This window comes from Pollicipes pollicipes, unplaced genomic scaffold (assembly GCF_011947565.3).
Source record: "Pollicipes pollicipes isolate AB1234 unplaced genomic scaffold, Ppol_2.1 Scaffold_5724;HRSCAF=6776_pilon_pilon_pilon, whole genome shotgun sequence".
Classification (NCBI taxonomy): Eukaryota; Metazoa; Arthropoda; class Thecostraca; order Pollicipedomorpha; family Pollicipedidae; genus Pollicipes; species Pollicipes pollicipes.
In genome coordinates, this window is record NW_023596746.1 from 54,226,574 (window position 1) to 54,241,814 (window position 15,241).

The window sequence follows — 15,241 nt, forward strand, 5'->3', positions numbered from 1 at the left end:
TGGATCTCACTGACCCGGCTAAACTCAAGGGTGTTTAACTCTCCGTCAGGTACCAGCTACGGTGGCAACATACCAGTGAAAATCGGGCTGAGTCTTGGGCTTTTGAGGGGTGCAGGATAGCGTGGTCGCCCCGGAACGGTCCTTCCCACGGCCCACGAGAGATCCTTGGCGCTTTCCTCCCAGACACTTCCGCTTCGCCACCGTCGACTGGACGCCAATCCGCATCATGGTGCAAAGCTTTCGGTGTTTAACCGAAGCGCTGAGGAGCGCTCTTCGCCAAATCAGTGGGGTGGGAAGGTCAGGCTGCCGTCCGCCACCAAGGCTCGCCACGGCGAACAGACGAGGCCACTTCTGCCTGGTGCGTATCGGGTACGCGGATCAGATTTGGTTTTGTTCTCGTCCCAGTGCATGAGTCATTGGGACAGATAGGCTATTTCTTCATCGCGTAAGTCGTGTTCAGCAGATCTTCAGCTGTGGCGGTGCCCGTCCCGCCCTTCCGACCCCTTCCGAGCCAGTGCCAGCTTCGCTGCGTCCATTGGCGCCAACGTCGGGGTCCGCGGCACTTGCCTCCTCCTGTGGCACCCAGGGTTCCCATAACAGCAGGATCATGTGCGTCATGGGAGTGCATCACTTTTGCGCCAACTTTAGACACGACCATGGAGTCACGATTTTTTATCTCGCACAACGAGTAAGTTTAACGTGCATGCAAGCAGTAAGATATAACGTAACCCCAGCCTAATTTTGTCGAGGATGGGACGCATGCTGTCCTTCCTACAGCTCGCTCGCATGTACACGTCTCCACAAAATGCATTTTGCGTGCTAGAGTTCAGCTGGAGCGGCGCCACTGCTCCGGTGTTTGCTGCGCTAGCTGGCTGAAATCGCGGGCGGCGCCCGCATGGTGCGCCGCCCGCATGCTCTCTCCTGCCAATGTATTCTGTGTGTTGTAGCTTCATCTAGAACAGGGGACGCAACAAAATCGGGAATCGACTTCACCAGCGGGACAGTTGGACGGGTTGCTTGGAGTCGCCACTACTCAGGCCTTCGTCCGACCTCCGACCTGGGCCCGCCCAGCTCACTGATAACCGGCCGTATTTAGCCAGAGGCGCGAATGAGGCCGTGCGTAGAGGCTAGCAGAAGGGGCTCCTCGGAATAGACGTGTCATGAGGGTCCGTGTGATATTGCATGGCTCACTGGCCCTGGCAGAGGCCCGACCGTGAAGGAATCCAACACGTGAAAGCAGTCTAGACTCAGCATCATGGATCACCGTCTCAAAGATTTAAGGATAATAGGTTAAGGATAGTATGTCAATAATGTGCATGGTGCTGCACTCAAAGCACCTCGTTGCAGTAACCAGGCTTGTCAGGGCAGGTGAAATTCAAATTCAGCTTGCACCTGGCCTCGATCAGAGCTATCGGGCCCACGTAAACAGCGCGCTGTTCGACGAATTCCAACCACGCGCCGGCTGAAAGCCTTTCCCATGAGAGGAGCATTCGTTCAGGAAGGGATTTTGTTCGAATCTGCGGTAGTCAAGGCTGCTAAATGCACGCTTCCGTGCATGACACAGGTAACCGAAAAATGTCTGACACATGCAGCTGTGTTGCAGCTGGCAAAGTTTCCTGCTCAAGACTATTGAAAATGGAGAGAAGAAAGCGAAACGGCAAGGTAGCGAAATGAAAACCGTGCTCGAGGGAGAGGCGGACCGCGCCATGCTGGAGCGCTACGACTATTAAGGTTACAAGTCCTGTACGAATTCTTGGTGTGACAGGGTACGTAATCCTTAATCCCACACAATCCTTCGGCCACGATCCCCGGGTAAACTCTCACGATCTCCAGTTATCATTTGAGAAGTAACTATAGCACTGCGTCCATTTTCCTCAGAGGCGTGCTCCGCGACCATAATCCGTTTCTCGACTTGAATTTCTCTAGTTCGGATCACCGGCTACTAATCCGACGTCTAGCCGGTTTCACCCATGTAAACATACCTCGGCGAGGAATCCAGAGCCGGATCATCCCTTCCCATCTACATTCGGGTTACCCCGCCATGCCGCCCATGTAAACATACCTCGGCGAGGAGTCCAGAGCCGGATCATCCCTTCCCATCCACATTCGGGTTACCCCGCCATGCCGCCTGTGTAAACATGTCTCGGCAAGGAGTCCAGAGCCGGATCATCCCTTCCCATCTACATTCGGGTTACCCCGCCATGCCGCCCGTGTGAACGGCTAGCGTGGAATTCTTCGTTGTCTCCTTGTTTTGTTTCGAGCGAGAACCTAGGCTGCTAAGATATGAATCGATTTACTCAACAGGTTGGTACTGACCGTCATACATACGGACAAGACGGCCATAGCTCGTAAAGTGTTGTTTTACCGCATTAATCAATTGCATGTAGGTCTTTGGAGCGTGTCGAGTTTCGTTGTCAATGCATAAATGTGAAATATAATGTAGGCAGAACATAAGTTGACGGATTATATATTGCTTAGATCTTGAGTGCTACATGTAAATGGACGCAAAATTAAGTCATATTTTACGGCATAGGCACGCGTGGCACCGATGTCGCATTTTGTGACTATGGCAATGCCTCGTGTGTAAAATTTTCCACGAAATGTTGGTATTGTGTATGTAGCAGCCATTTCATGATTACGGCTCATTCCAACCGCTTCGAATCTGCCATTTCGATCTTGCTGTTTTATTTTACGCAAAACCTGAAATGAAAGTGAAACAATAATAATAACCCAAAAATACATACGACCTGGCATGATGAACAATGCATATAATGACCTGACACAATAATAAAGCAGCATTTTAAGTCAGTACAGTGACCCACCCTTTACGGACGCGTCCCTGGCACATCATGGTCTGACCACATTCTGAGCGGCACCGCAAGAGCCGCTCGCCTTCAAACGCCCCGCGGCACAACGAACGCCATCACGAGCGCCATCTCTCGCCACCATCTCGGCCACGAACAGCGCCCTTAATGTTGTGCGCCATCTATCACTGAAGCGAAGTCGCCCTACAAACGGTGGCCACAGTGTGCTTCGTATACACGCGTTAGCTCAGATGCAATTACTGGTATCATCAACACTGCGTACCAATTTTACGTAAATATTCGTATACAAAAAACTGCCGCAAGCAGATTGTTGCAAAAGCAATTCGAATGTGGCGAGGCAGTATGCGCGCTGTTTAGTTAAAAATAACTCACTTTGTCTTGATTAATAACGTGGACCTCCGCATCCCATTTCGTCGAACACGTTACTTGCTTACTGCCTTTTGTGAATTAAAGACATTACGGTGCATTTCTTCAGATGTGTGCTGCACTTGCCGCTATTTCTATATTCCCACATCGCTCCTCATCCTGTGATAGAAATAAAGTGCATATACCACTTTGATGAGAGCGATATCAAGTATGATCAAGTGATGAGGAAAAGAAGAAAAAACGTCGGTCGGTAAGGATACCCGAGATCCAAACTGGACAGATTTTGTCAGCGGCTGTTTGCGTTTAACGTGCGTCTTTATTAAGATGATCACCAACACACTCTTCGACCTACAGACGAAGTCATCTCATTAAAAGAGAAACAGCAATAAGCACAAAATGCAAAGCATATACTCATCATACGTGCCCAGTGCCCATCCGCGAAAGCACTCGATAAAAGTAGTAGCATCGAGGGACTGCAGGTGAAATGCGCTCTTTCCCGCCGCCGGCCGCCAGAGGTCGCCAGCACCAGTGCACTTATAACCGTGACTTAAACTGCAAAGCATACACAATAAAAAATTATAATTTTTCACTGAGTGTAGCGAAGGTGGCGTGCAAACGCGTCATCACTACTTCCACGTCATCACTACATCATCCGGAATGCATTCAGAGCCTTTCGTTTTATCCGAGTTCGTTATCCGAGTTCGTTATATTCTATCCGAGTCCCCTGATTGGATGGATTTCTGATATCCAAGCTCATGTTAAGCAGTGCTTCTCGTGTGAACACCGAACTCTAACATACGATCGCGTCATTCCAGGACAACGGCAGAATTTGGTGGCGGAAGTTTAAGGAGTTGCAATGCTCGGCACGACCCATCCTGCTCTCTGGCACCATCTGAACTTCAGCACGTGCTTTGACACCGGCCTTAGGCCATACCTGTCAAGTAGCGACTGGCTCAAGCGACTAGAACCCACCCTACCACGCATGGTTGAATTCGATGACAGGCGCTCTGACCAACCGAGGCACCGGGGCCACCGGGAACCACGGGGGGCCACAGGGGCCACGGTGGAAGGGAGTGTGACAATGAGGCGAAAATGTTTGAAGCATGGGTAGCAAATCAGCCCGGTGTCAAGAACGGGCGAACTTTGTATCCCTTTGGGGCCGTGCTCCCTCACCTCTAATGTTGAGCTGCCCCCGCCCCCCGACCGCGCAATGTTGGGATGGGCCCTCGCAACGTTGGGCTGGGCCTCCGCAATGTGGGACCGTCCCCTAATACTCCTTCGCTCCTTCCAAACACAGATAATCTAAAATTGTCTTCACAAAATTGGTAACATAAATATATCTTGCATATCCAAAAGGTTACATGTATTATGGTTACCGCTGCGGGTGGGGCCAGGATTTCCTCAAGGGAGGGCCGACGCCTCATTGTGATGCCTCGTGGAACCTGGCCCCTCTCACTAAATGTCCCCGGAAATTCCATCTCATTTTCAGATCCTTAATCTCTCATTGGAAAACTACCGTCCTCTGCGCACCGCCGAGGGCTGGGCATAGGCAGATACGCATGTACATGGCGCAAGTTCATCTCTTTCCGGATACTGATGGATCCCTGCATTACTATTTCGGAGAAGATATGTCAAAACGAGTAAAAGACAACAAAACCAGCAAAAAAAAGCAATTTGAAGGTAGCTATCCTCGCGGTAAATCGCTGTGTGCCACTGGGCTGTACTCCGCTATTGAGACTCAGCGGCGACGCTTGCCTCTCACTCTGACAGAGAGGGCGGGCAAACCGGGGAATCAAACCCACAGTGAACGGTTAAATAAAAAGCAATAATTTGCACACGATGTCTAAAACGTATTGCAACTGGGCGGCATGTCATGCCGCGAATATTGGCAGGCTGGTAGTGGGTGTAGAAAGCGGCAAAGCTAGTGGAAATGAAATACTTTTGATGTGATCTGCCTCCTGTAAGAAGCAGCTTCGACTCGGTTGTCGCCTACCCGTCGTACCAGCCAGCAGCCGCAGTCGTCGGTGTCTTCATCGCCTACCTGAGTACTCGGTCCGGTCTCCTCAGCTGGTGTTACACGCGTCGGGGCGCCGCCTGTTCGCAAGTCACGCACGTGACGTGACACCCCGTCTACTTCAACAGTTTAAGGCGATACCACGCGGGTCACGGTTCCAGTCGCGCTAGGGGCGTCGCATCTGCGACTTGGGTCGCGAATCCACACCTGATCGCCGGCACCGAATCGACATGTCACAGCCCCGGGATCGTGCTCGTTCTTGTCAATGCCGCGGACTCTCACCTCATGCGCGTAGAGAACGTTCGCTGGCGCAGTACCGGCGCTCACGTCGTCCTTAGGCGTGACGTTATACCAGTACACGACGTCCAGCAGGGGGCAGCTGGTGCGGGCCACCATCCGCTTCACCGTACGGTGACAGCGCTCCACTATGCCGTTCCCGGATGGCTGATGCGCATCACGACACCCCACCGCTCCGCAAAGTTTCCAAAAACGTGGCTGCGGAAAACTGACAGGTTAACGGTCAACATTTCCGTCGGTGCTTCTCTCTCACGGAACACCTGCTCCAGCTGTTCGATGACGCTGGCGCTGTCCTGCCTCCTCAGACGTCGCCACACAGCGAACCTTGACGGTCCGCAATCGACGATCGTAAGATAGTGCGCGGCGCCGACGTGAGTTATATCCATACTTCATCGCCGTCAGTTGTCACTCACTGCCAGCTCGCCCCGCTCCCAACGTACGGGGGCGGGGTCGACGGATTGACACTGCTGACAGACCCGTACTAGATCGCGTGCCGCTCGCTTCGTCGCGCTCAGACCGGCTCTGCGACAAAAGTACAAAGTGCGCTGCACACCCGGGTGCCCAACGGCCTCGTGAACTTCGCAAATCTTCTCGTCGCTGACCCCGGCTGACCCGTCGTCGCCGACGACTACGTCGCCCGCAGCGGCGGTCGCCGGAACGCCGGTAGCGCCACCTGCGGTTCCCGTAGCGGCCACGGCAGCGTCAACACCGGGGCCGGCGTCGTCACCGCCGCCGCCGGCCGACATTCCCTCCGCGCTGGCCATGCTGGCCTCGGCGGCGTCGCCTGCGACCGAGGTTGGCTGCGACCGCCTCATTCGCGAGCCGCTTCACAAACGGGCGGGTGGCCGCAGCCAATCTAACACTGGAAGGTGCCCGACCAGGCGACCGCAGAGCGAGAACACCTGTCGTTTCGTGAGTGGCTCTTCGACTCCTCCAATCTCGTTGCCTCTTCGCCAGATCAGACACGCCGCCCTCCTCCTGCACGCGCAGTCCCAGCACGGGAGCACTGTTGGCCAGCCGCTCTGGCGGTTTACAGTCAAGCTCGTGCCGACGCAGGTGAGCCTCCACGCGCTCCGCGGGTACTATGGACCCGTCGACGAAGATTTCGTTCAGGGATGGCGAAGCAGCCCGCTCCACTTCCGGGTCCCAGCCCAACACCGTCGTCAACAGCTTCTTCAGCACGACCTGTGCGACGTTCACACCGAACCCGAGGCTCGTCAAGCAGTAACGAACGCCCCGGATCACGACCGTTTGGTACGGCCACAGTGACCCGTCAACTCGGATCTGCAGGCATGCTCGGCGGAGGTCGATCAGCGCAGCAGCACCGCCGCGCCGCCGCCACTCTCGTAGTTTCTCCGTACACACGTCGGCCTCTGCGGTGTGGGCATCCTCGTGAGAGTTCAGAGGGCGGAAGTCAAGCACAGGACGGACTTTGTCCTTGTTGCGCTCTACCACCGCCATAAGAGGAAGCGTCCCCTCCACGGGTCCGAATTGTTTTTCGTCATAGGGCTGCAGCCAGCCCTTCTCGATCCACTGCTGGAGTTCCTCTTCATATTCCGCGCGAGACGCCGGAGGAACTCGGTATTCTGTCACACCGCTCCCTTGTAGTCCCTCTGGTTCGATCCCGTCGGCCCACTTCCACGTTACTGTCCACTGGCGTGTCTCCTGATCGTAACGCGCGCGAAAGTCTGCCACTTCCACTTCCGTCGTGCCAGATGCCACGGCAGCACAGTCTGGCTCGACACCGAACTGCGACCCTGCCGAAGAAACAGTGACGCCACCCAACGCTTTTGATCGCATCCACGCCTAACACCATGCCAAATCCCAGAAGCCTGGCAGTTACCACCAAAGCGCTGACATCAGCGCGCGCGCCACACTCGAGCTCTAAACACGCCGGCCCGCTACCCGCGCATATAAACCGGTTGCCGTTCACTGTGAGCACGCTAACGCGTCCCCTCCGCCAGTCTCGGCACAACGAGGCGTGCACGAGGCTACGGGAACAACCTGTGTCCACCAGTGCAATGCAGACGGATCCGTTAACGCGTAGTTGCCGGGTTGGGAGAGCACCAACGCCGACCACGTAGAGAAGACTGGCGCTCACGCCTCCCTGTTTCCCGCGCAGCGGGCCGCTACGTGACCTTCTTGTCCACACCTGAAGCAGACGATGTCGCGCTGGCACCAGCGAGCCAGATGGCCGCGCTCGCCGCAGCGGAAGCAGGATGCCGGCTGCCGGGCGCAGGCCGCCGCCGCGCCCTCCTTGGCTTGAGAAGCCGAGCCCATTGCTCGCTGCCGCTGCTGCGCCCGCCGTAGCCGCAGCGGTCGACGCCACCGCCGCCAACTCCTCCGCGACCAGGGCGCGTGCCCGGCCCAGCACCTCAGTCAGGCTCAAGGCCTCCACGCGCGTGCTGGCCCCCAGCGCGTGCCGCACGGTCTCTGGCAAGCCAGCTACGAAGGCGCAGATCAACCCCGTCTCAGACAAACCGCCAAACAGATTGGCCAGCCTGCGCAAGTCTGCAAAGAAGACGTCGACGACTTCGCCCTCTCTGAGACGCCTAGCGACGAATTTCTTGTATGCGTCAAATTTGTCGACGGTGAAAGCCGTCATCAGGGTGTCCTTTACCTCGCTCGGCTTCTGCTTGTCGTCACCGGGAAGTTGCTGGTACACGCTGAATGCCCCACCAGTGGGCCGGAGGGGAATCACGCTTTGCAGGTCGCTCGCTCCTTTCAGTCTGCACAATAGGTCCACTTTATCGAGCCACTTCACAACGGATTCCTGGCCACTGAACTCCAGAATGATTCTCAAGTCCAAATTCCCAGGTTCCGCCATCTTGAGCGCATGTGCCGAAATAGCTTGTAAGAAGTAGCTAGCGGATCTCAAAAATGCTATGCATTTGAGCCACGCAGCACGTCACTCCTCCTGGCCTCCAACACCGTACACAGCTCGGTACCCTGCTCTCCAAGCTACGCGCCCCCCCCCCCCTGCCGTTTTTCCCTCCACGACACTGTTCTCGCCACAAACGTTTCTCTTTCCGCTGTTCCTCCCCTTTCCATCCACTTCGCCGCTTCCGCCACTCACCAGATGAGGGTTTCCTTTCACACCTCCTTGTAGAAAAACGTACGGGCAGCCCCTTGGAATTTTTCAAATATGTTGTATCATCAACATGAAGATAATCAAATATCATACAGCAGGTTTTGAATATCTTGAAGGAGTACAAACATTTATTAAATGCTTACTGAGGAACATGACTCGAGCGGTGAATAAGCAATATGAGCTGCACGGTAAAAAAGCTGAGGCGCATTAGGTGTAAGCGCTGCCGGCACGTAACATTACCTAGCATTTGAAGGCAAAAGTGCATTGGAAAACGCGGCTTTTGTTATTTGCGATGAAGTCACCAAAAAAGAAACGCGACGCGTGTCGTCGCACATCATTTTATGGAGCGTTAGAGGCTGCAGGAGCCATATTAGCGCTCACGGACCATGGCGCATCCACGCTTTGAACACGAGCCTCTCACGTGGGTTTGGTTGCTTAGTTGTTTGGATTAGAGCCCTTTGGACCAGAGATGGCCATTTCAGGGCTATGGGATGAGGGAAAGTGGTTAACGGTGGGGCAGGGTTTCAAGCGCCTGAGGGGCCAGCCGCCGAGCTTTAACCCACGCATGCGCACTGGATACCCGGTCGGGGTCCCCCTTCCCACGGGGCTCTCGGCCCACTCGCGGCTGACGCATGCAGCCTGTCCCGGACAGGCGGGTTGTCGCGAGGATGCAGGATAAAGCAGGATAGAGGATGAGAGGGTCAGTTCTCACGCGGGAGCCAAAGGCGCTAACCACTCGGCCATCACGCCCTCGGCAAGAAAAGATCGCCAGCTCAAATATTCTGAGCTTCTGCATCCGTCCTTGTTTGACAACGCCAGTATTCAGCAACATATGTCCAAGGTGACGTGCAGTTTTGTTACGGTGAAGACGCAAGACGCACGCACAATGTTTCGTGTCTCTAAAACAGTGAATTTAGCTAACTGTCACCAACTGGGAACATAAATGGGTTACGTGTCGGAATTGTCGTCGTTTGGACATGAAAGTGTAAAGCATAATCATCGGTTCGATGAGTAAGAACTGGTTTCCGTAAAGTCAAAGAGGAACGAGTTATTTGGATGTCAAGCTTATGTATGTACATATTCGGATGCATATGTGCGTATCACCGGGACACATTTCAGCCCTAACCGTATCATCTGTATTTATTGGATTACAAGCATGTTCAACTGCTAGTTATGTTGTCGTACATACGTATTTTCCCAATGGCAATGGATCACACTGCAGGCATCGTCTTACACAAGGTGTATATTGGCTTTCGCGGCATATCTGAGGCGCAGGGTTTGACCGTTAGCCGCGAGATTAATTTACTCGTTTTATATGTTGCACTTCTTCGACTGGTAAGAAATCCAGAAGCTAGCAGAACAATCCTGCACTACATTAGGAGGAAATAGTGTGAAATCGGCCAAGAATTACATGACTGCCGTCTACATCGAATGTACCGCTGGTGTCATTCACTTTACGATGGTTCACTCAACCCCTTCAATAAGATGCTAATAAGCAGGAGCGTCACCGGGCTGTCCCGGTTTTCAAAGATATGGACGGGACTGCAAATAAACGGTAGCGCAGACTAAAACAGAGCAAAACATGGGCATACATTGTCGAACGCTTTTAGTACGGGGACAATTCCTTTTTCAGAATCCCTCGACGAAAAAATAAGCGACACCGGTGCTCGGCGTTGTAATCTCCATGGGCCTCACGATGTCGGTTCCGTAGCTTATATGCGGCGGTGTTCAACGCGGGGAAAACCGACCGTATTGATCCATTTCAAACTACAATTAAAGTTCTAGGGCCTTAATATCTCCGCACAGCCCAGATCAAAATTCTGGTGAAGTTTCTGAGTTACACCTGCTTAGAAATAGTGTCATTGTACCGTTGTAAAGTAAGGAGCGCCGGAGATTATTTCATGCGGTCATTTAACGCATGATTTCCTCAGTCTTTTTACTTTAGATATAAAATGCAGACAAAACTGATCTAGCAGTAGCTTTTAGCTTCTCGCGGCAACTTACAGTTCCTGTAATAGAAGGTAAAAATGGAAAACTAACAGACAGAAAAGCACACCCTCATTAACAAATGGACCACATCCGGTGATTTTTTGGGTGGGACCTTTTGCAATCAGAGGTCCTTTGTCAACCCTGTGCCCCCTTTGCCATGGCTCTAGCTGCGCTGTACTCCTGATCTATGAAACAGGGTTATAAATGCAGAAGGCCTCAGGACCCTAAGCCGGGCTTTTAGGAGCATGATTAGGTATCCCCTAGATTAGTTATGGTGCTCCTTGATGTGAAACTCGTTAGCATTTTGTGGGAAAACTGTCCCATGTCAGGGGTGAATCCAGAGGGGGCCAGGCCCCCATGAGGTTTTCATGCCCCTTCAAGACGCCAAAATATCCTGGCGAAGGGGCACCAAAGCTCTTATTCTGAAACCACATAACCTACAATTTTAAGAGGCACCACATTCCAGGAGCACCACAATGTCCGCACCATGTTCCTTGACGAAATCCTGGATCGGTCCATTTAGCGAAGGAGCATCAAAACATCCATTTCATTGCACTATAACCTTAATTTTCAAGAAGCACCCAATACCAGGGGGCTCCGTAATGTCCATACCTCTCTATCCACGAAATCCTCGATCGGCCCATTCAGTGACGGGGCACCGACGCCTTCATTCTGGGGCACCATCAGGGGCGGCGTAGCAGCGCGGGGGGGGGGGGGGAGCAGAGCGGTAGTTGTCCCTCCTTATCGGCTGGCAGGGTGCAATAGTATGCTCTCGCCAGCTCAACATTTCTGGGAGACACTTTTTTCCCAAACTAACGGCATTGTAGCTATCCGTAGATTACCAAAATTCACACCAAGGAGGCAAGCATATCTGAGCTAGCAGGAGCGGTGCCATCGCGCGGGACGATGGGGAGGCGTCTCCATGTATTGTCGGATAGGGGGATGGTCCCCGCTATCCTATGGACCTTTTTTGGACAAAATACATCCTTCACGCAAATTTCCATAACAGGGCCAATATTCCCAAATTACCATGGTGAAGTAACCTCACATCTGTAGGATTAAATTGCTTCAAATCTAGCACCTATGATGCTTTTAGGACTCCAAAAACCCTCGACGATATTTCCCTATACTGCCCGAGCTTACTCAAAGTCTTCCGTGCCTAGAGTTCCATGTTAGATTAGGAAATGATTCCTCCCGTGCCTGCATCCCATGGATATACATATTTCTAAAAGGAAAAGCGCAAACGATTATTGCGTTGTTGTGCACGTGCTACAATGCAGTATTCTTGAAGGGAGTGTTCCGCATTTGCACGGTATTTTGAAATGAAGGGGCCATTTTTAAGAATACTCGGTGCAGTTCACTGCTCTGCCCCTCTGAGCAGTGAGATCTAAAACCCTCCAGCTTCTGACCTACACGCCCACAAAGATGTGTAGACTATTTGATGCAGACTATTACGGGGCCATCTAGGCATGCATGACACTATAGCAATACCATTTAAATCCTACCACCTCATGGGCCATGCGTCGTTCAACGCCGAGAAGGATATTTTTGTCAAGTTGTTCAGATTTGGCGTCCGTGAACACGATTTTAGAGTAAAGTGTATGCCAATCCACTCTCATTCAGTGATAAGCAAAATCTGCGAGTTTTAACAACGTATCACGTTTTGTGCGACACAATATAACAAGTTGGACATGATTGCTATTGCTTACGGAAAAATGACTTGTAATCGAACAGCTGAAGACTTATGCCACAATCGAGTGTGAGAATATAAGTAGACATATTAAACTCACGGGTAAATGAGCAAAACGCCACGAGAAAGGGCTAAAACACGAGCACATAACGATATTTGACTTGAGCGAGCACTTCGAGCACAGTCACTGCATCTCTCGGCGAGTTGAAATATTACAAGTGGGTGCTAGGGCTGCAATTTCGCATGGCTAGTTTGGTATCACCTTCACGTCATACGGACGTTCCATGACGTAATCAAACAATGGCGTATTGAGGAGCATGTTTGCTTTACGGACAAATTGTATTGTCTGAAGCAGTCCTTTCACTTAAAAGCATACCAACAGCTACATACCAACAACTAATATAAGATTGTAGCGCACGTGTCACAATACAATATTCTTCATTTCCAAGATACGACTGCTATTGCCGTACCCTCCGTTAATGATCATCACGTGTCACCACCAGTTCCACCGTCGCGTTTTTGTAGAAGCTTAGTAACGCAGGTAGGTACAGCCCTGCAGTTTGGTTTGTTTCCTTTTATTGGCGGTCCGTCCCGATAGCTCAGCTGGTTGGAGCGTCTGCCTTCCGATTCACCTACCCGTGGCGGGATGGCTTTCAGTTGTTTTAGGTGCTCGTCATTTGGCCTTGACAGGTATGGCCTGCGGCCGGTGGCAGCGCCCGCGCTAAAGGTCAGGAGACGTCAAAAGGTAGGATGAACCGTTCCGAACGCTACGGCACGTGAAACTTACGCCAGCATATCCTGCCGTTGACCTGAATGGCGCGGTTAAATGGTAGGGGTAGAGGCAGTGGTAGGAGTAGGGGTACAGATAGGGATGATAGGTAGGGGCTCACGCAAAAAGCATTGCCTTAGCATGAGCTCTGATCTCAGAAAACATTCATTCAAAAATCTGGAATAAAATCTTTTGAAGTGTCGTGGACCTGGAAATCTGTGTATATAGGTGCCTTGTATGAAAGCGCCAGGATATGAGATTTTCTTTACCATTACCATATAACACGAATGACAATTTGCACGACCATTTTGATAACCTTGGCCTTATTAAGTTCATTTTAATCCAGTATTATTATATCTTCGAACAATCGTCTTTTCACAAGTGCTGGTGTGAATAAGCTCCGTTTTGAAACGAAGACAACGTCTCAGCCGGGCTAAACCGGGGACGTCCCCGCGGTGTCTGCCCTTCCTACCAGGGTGATGGGTAGGTGACGCCATATGCCCCTAGCAGCCGGGTCCGTCGGAAAGCTCAAGTGACGGCGATGACGGCGGGAAAGCAGTAATCCTTCGTATTAAAATTCCAGGGCGGCTAGCAAAAACTAAGAACAAAAACGGTGGAGCAGAGCGACACTTAATGTTAAACTACCTGTCTTATCGCTCTCCGTTTTGTACTCGGAGAAAATTTTGGAGCTCAAAGCAAATCACTGCGTTGGACGAAACTATATATATATATATATATATATATATATATATATATATATATATAAACCGAGGTAATGTTTATTCCGTCACGGAACGCTATTGAAATTGGCAAGTGTAAAGTAGATAAACTGGTGGGTATGGGTATGGCTAGTATGACGGATCGCAATTTCCTCGAGTTAGGGCTTATAGGTCAGCCCCAGCTCATGGCTGTGAAGTGCTTCTCTCAAAATGCGGCAACATGCCCAATTGTTATTTTTCAGTTGAAGGGTATGAATGAATAATTGAAAGGTAAAAAGCGCCCGCTGTTTACGTGACGGAGTCATTTGGTTCTTATTTAACTGCCTTTTTGTTCTAGATACATAACGCATCGCATCTTATGATAGTTCATGGCTCATCATTTCATCACAGAAACTCAGCATAAAAACGAAAGAAAATTGACCTCCAGAAATCGAGTGGGCTACATCCGACGGAACACTCCGAAAGCACATAGCTTAGCGATGAAAAAAGTAAAAAGATGGAAATGAAGTGACAGAAATCCGGAAGTTTTTGTGAAGGGGCGGGGCACCATAATGAAGCGTGGCTCCTCCCCTAACGAAATTCAGATACATTAACTGAACGCCGTATCTGGCATTAATATTAATGCAATAGTCGATGTCAGACTGGGTGAGCGGGAGAGAACGGGAGGACATCAAGTCAAATCGTACTTGACTGCATATTAAACTCACCTCCATATGCTTTTCATCAACAGTTTGGATGTTCCAATGGTGCAGGTGAAGGATTGGTTGCTTTTACGCTACTTGAAGACGTAATTCAGGTAAACGCATTGCATGAACGTCAGTGTAGAAGACGCCTGGACGCAAATTTTTAGTGATAGTAGGCAATCAACGGAGTAAAACGCCTTTGTTGCTAGCTGAGCCAAGGCACTTTTTATGTCTCCGGAGCACCAAAACTGTGGAAATTGCCACATTAAGTCACATCAGGCTGTTGAGGACACTTTTCTAACAGTTGTCGTTTCGGGTTAATGCTTAACACACAAACACACACACGCACCCATACACCCATACCCACACCCACACCCACACGCGCAAACACACATACACACACACACACACACACACACACACACACTATATATATATATATATATATATATATATACATTTGTATAGCTGTATAATACGCAACAAGCAATAATGTGTTGGATTGTCATTCCAGTTTTGCAATTGCTAGTTATCATCGAAATTAAAATTAGATCTATAGGGCGGTATCAATTTCGAACCTACAACGTTTTGGTATAATTACTGCCGCCCGACTGCGTACACGAGACACCGCCTTCAAAACCAGACACTGCTTTTCCCGGTGCGTAAAATAGACTCGTCAAAGCGAATATGACGTTAACGGTTGATCAAAACAGCCAATGAGCGACCTCCCATTGCTTCCTAAGGTTAGGAAAAATAATGATGCTATGGGCATCATGGCCGTTTTGAAACCCTTACACA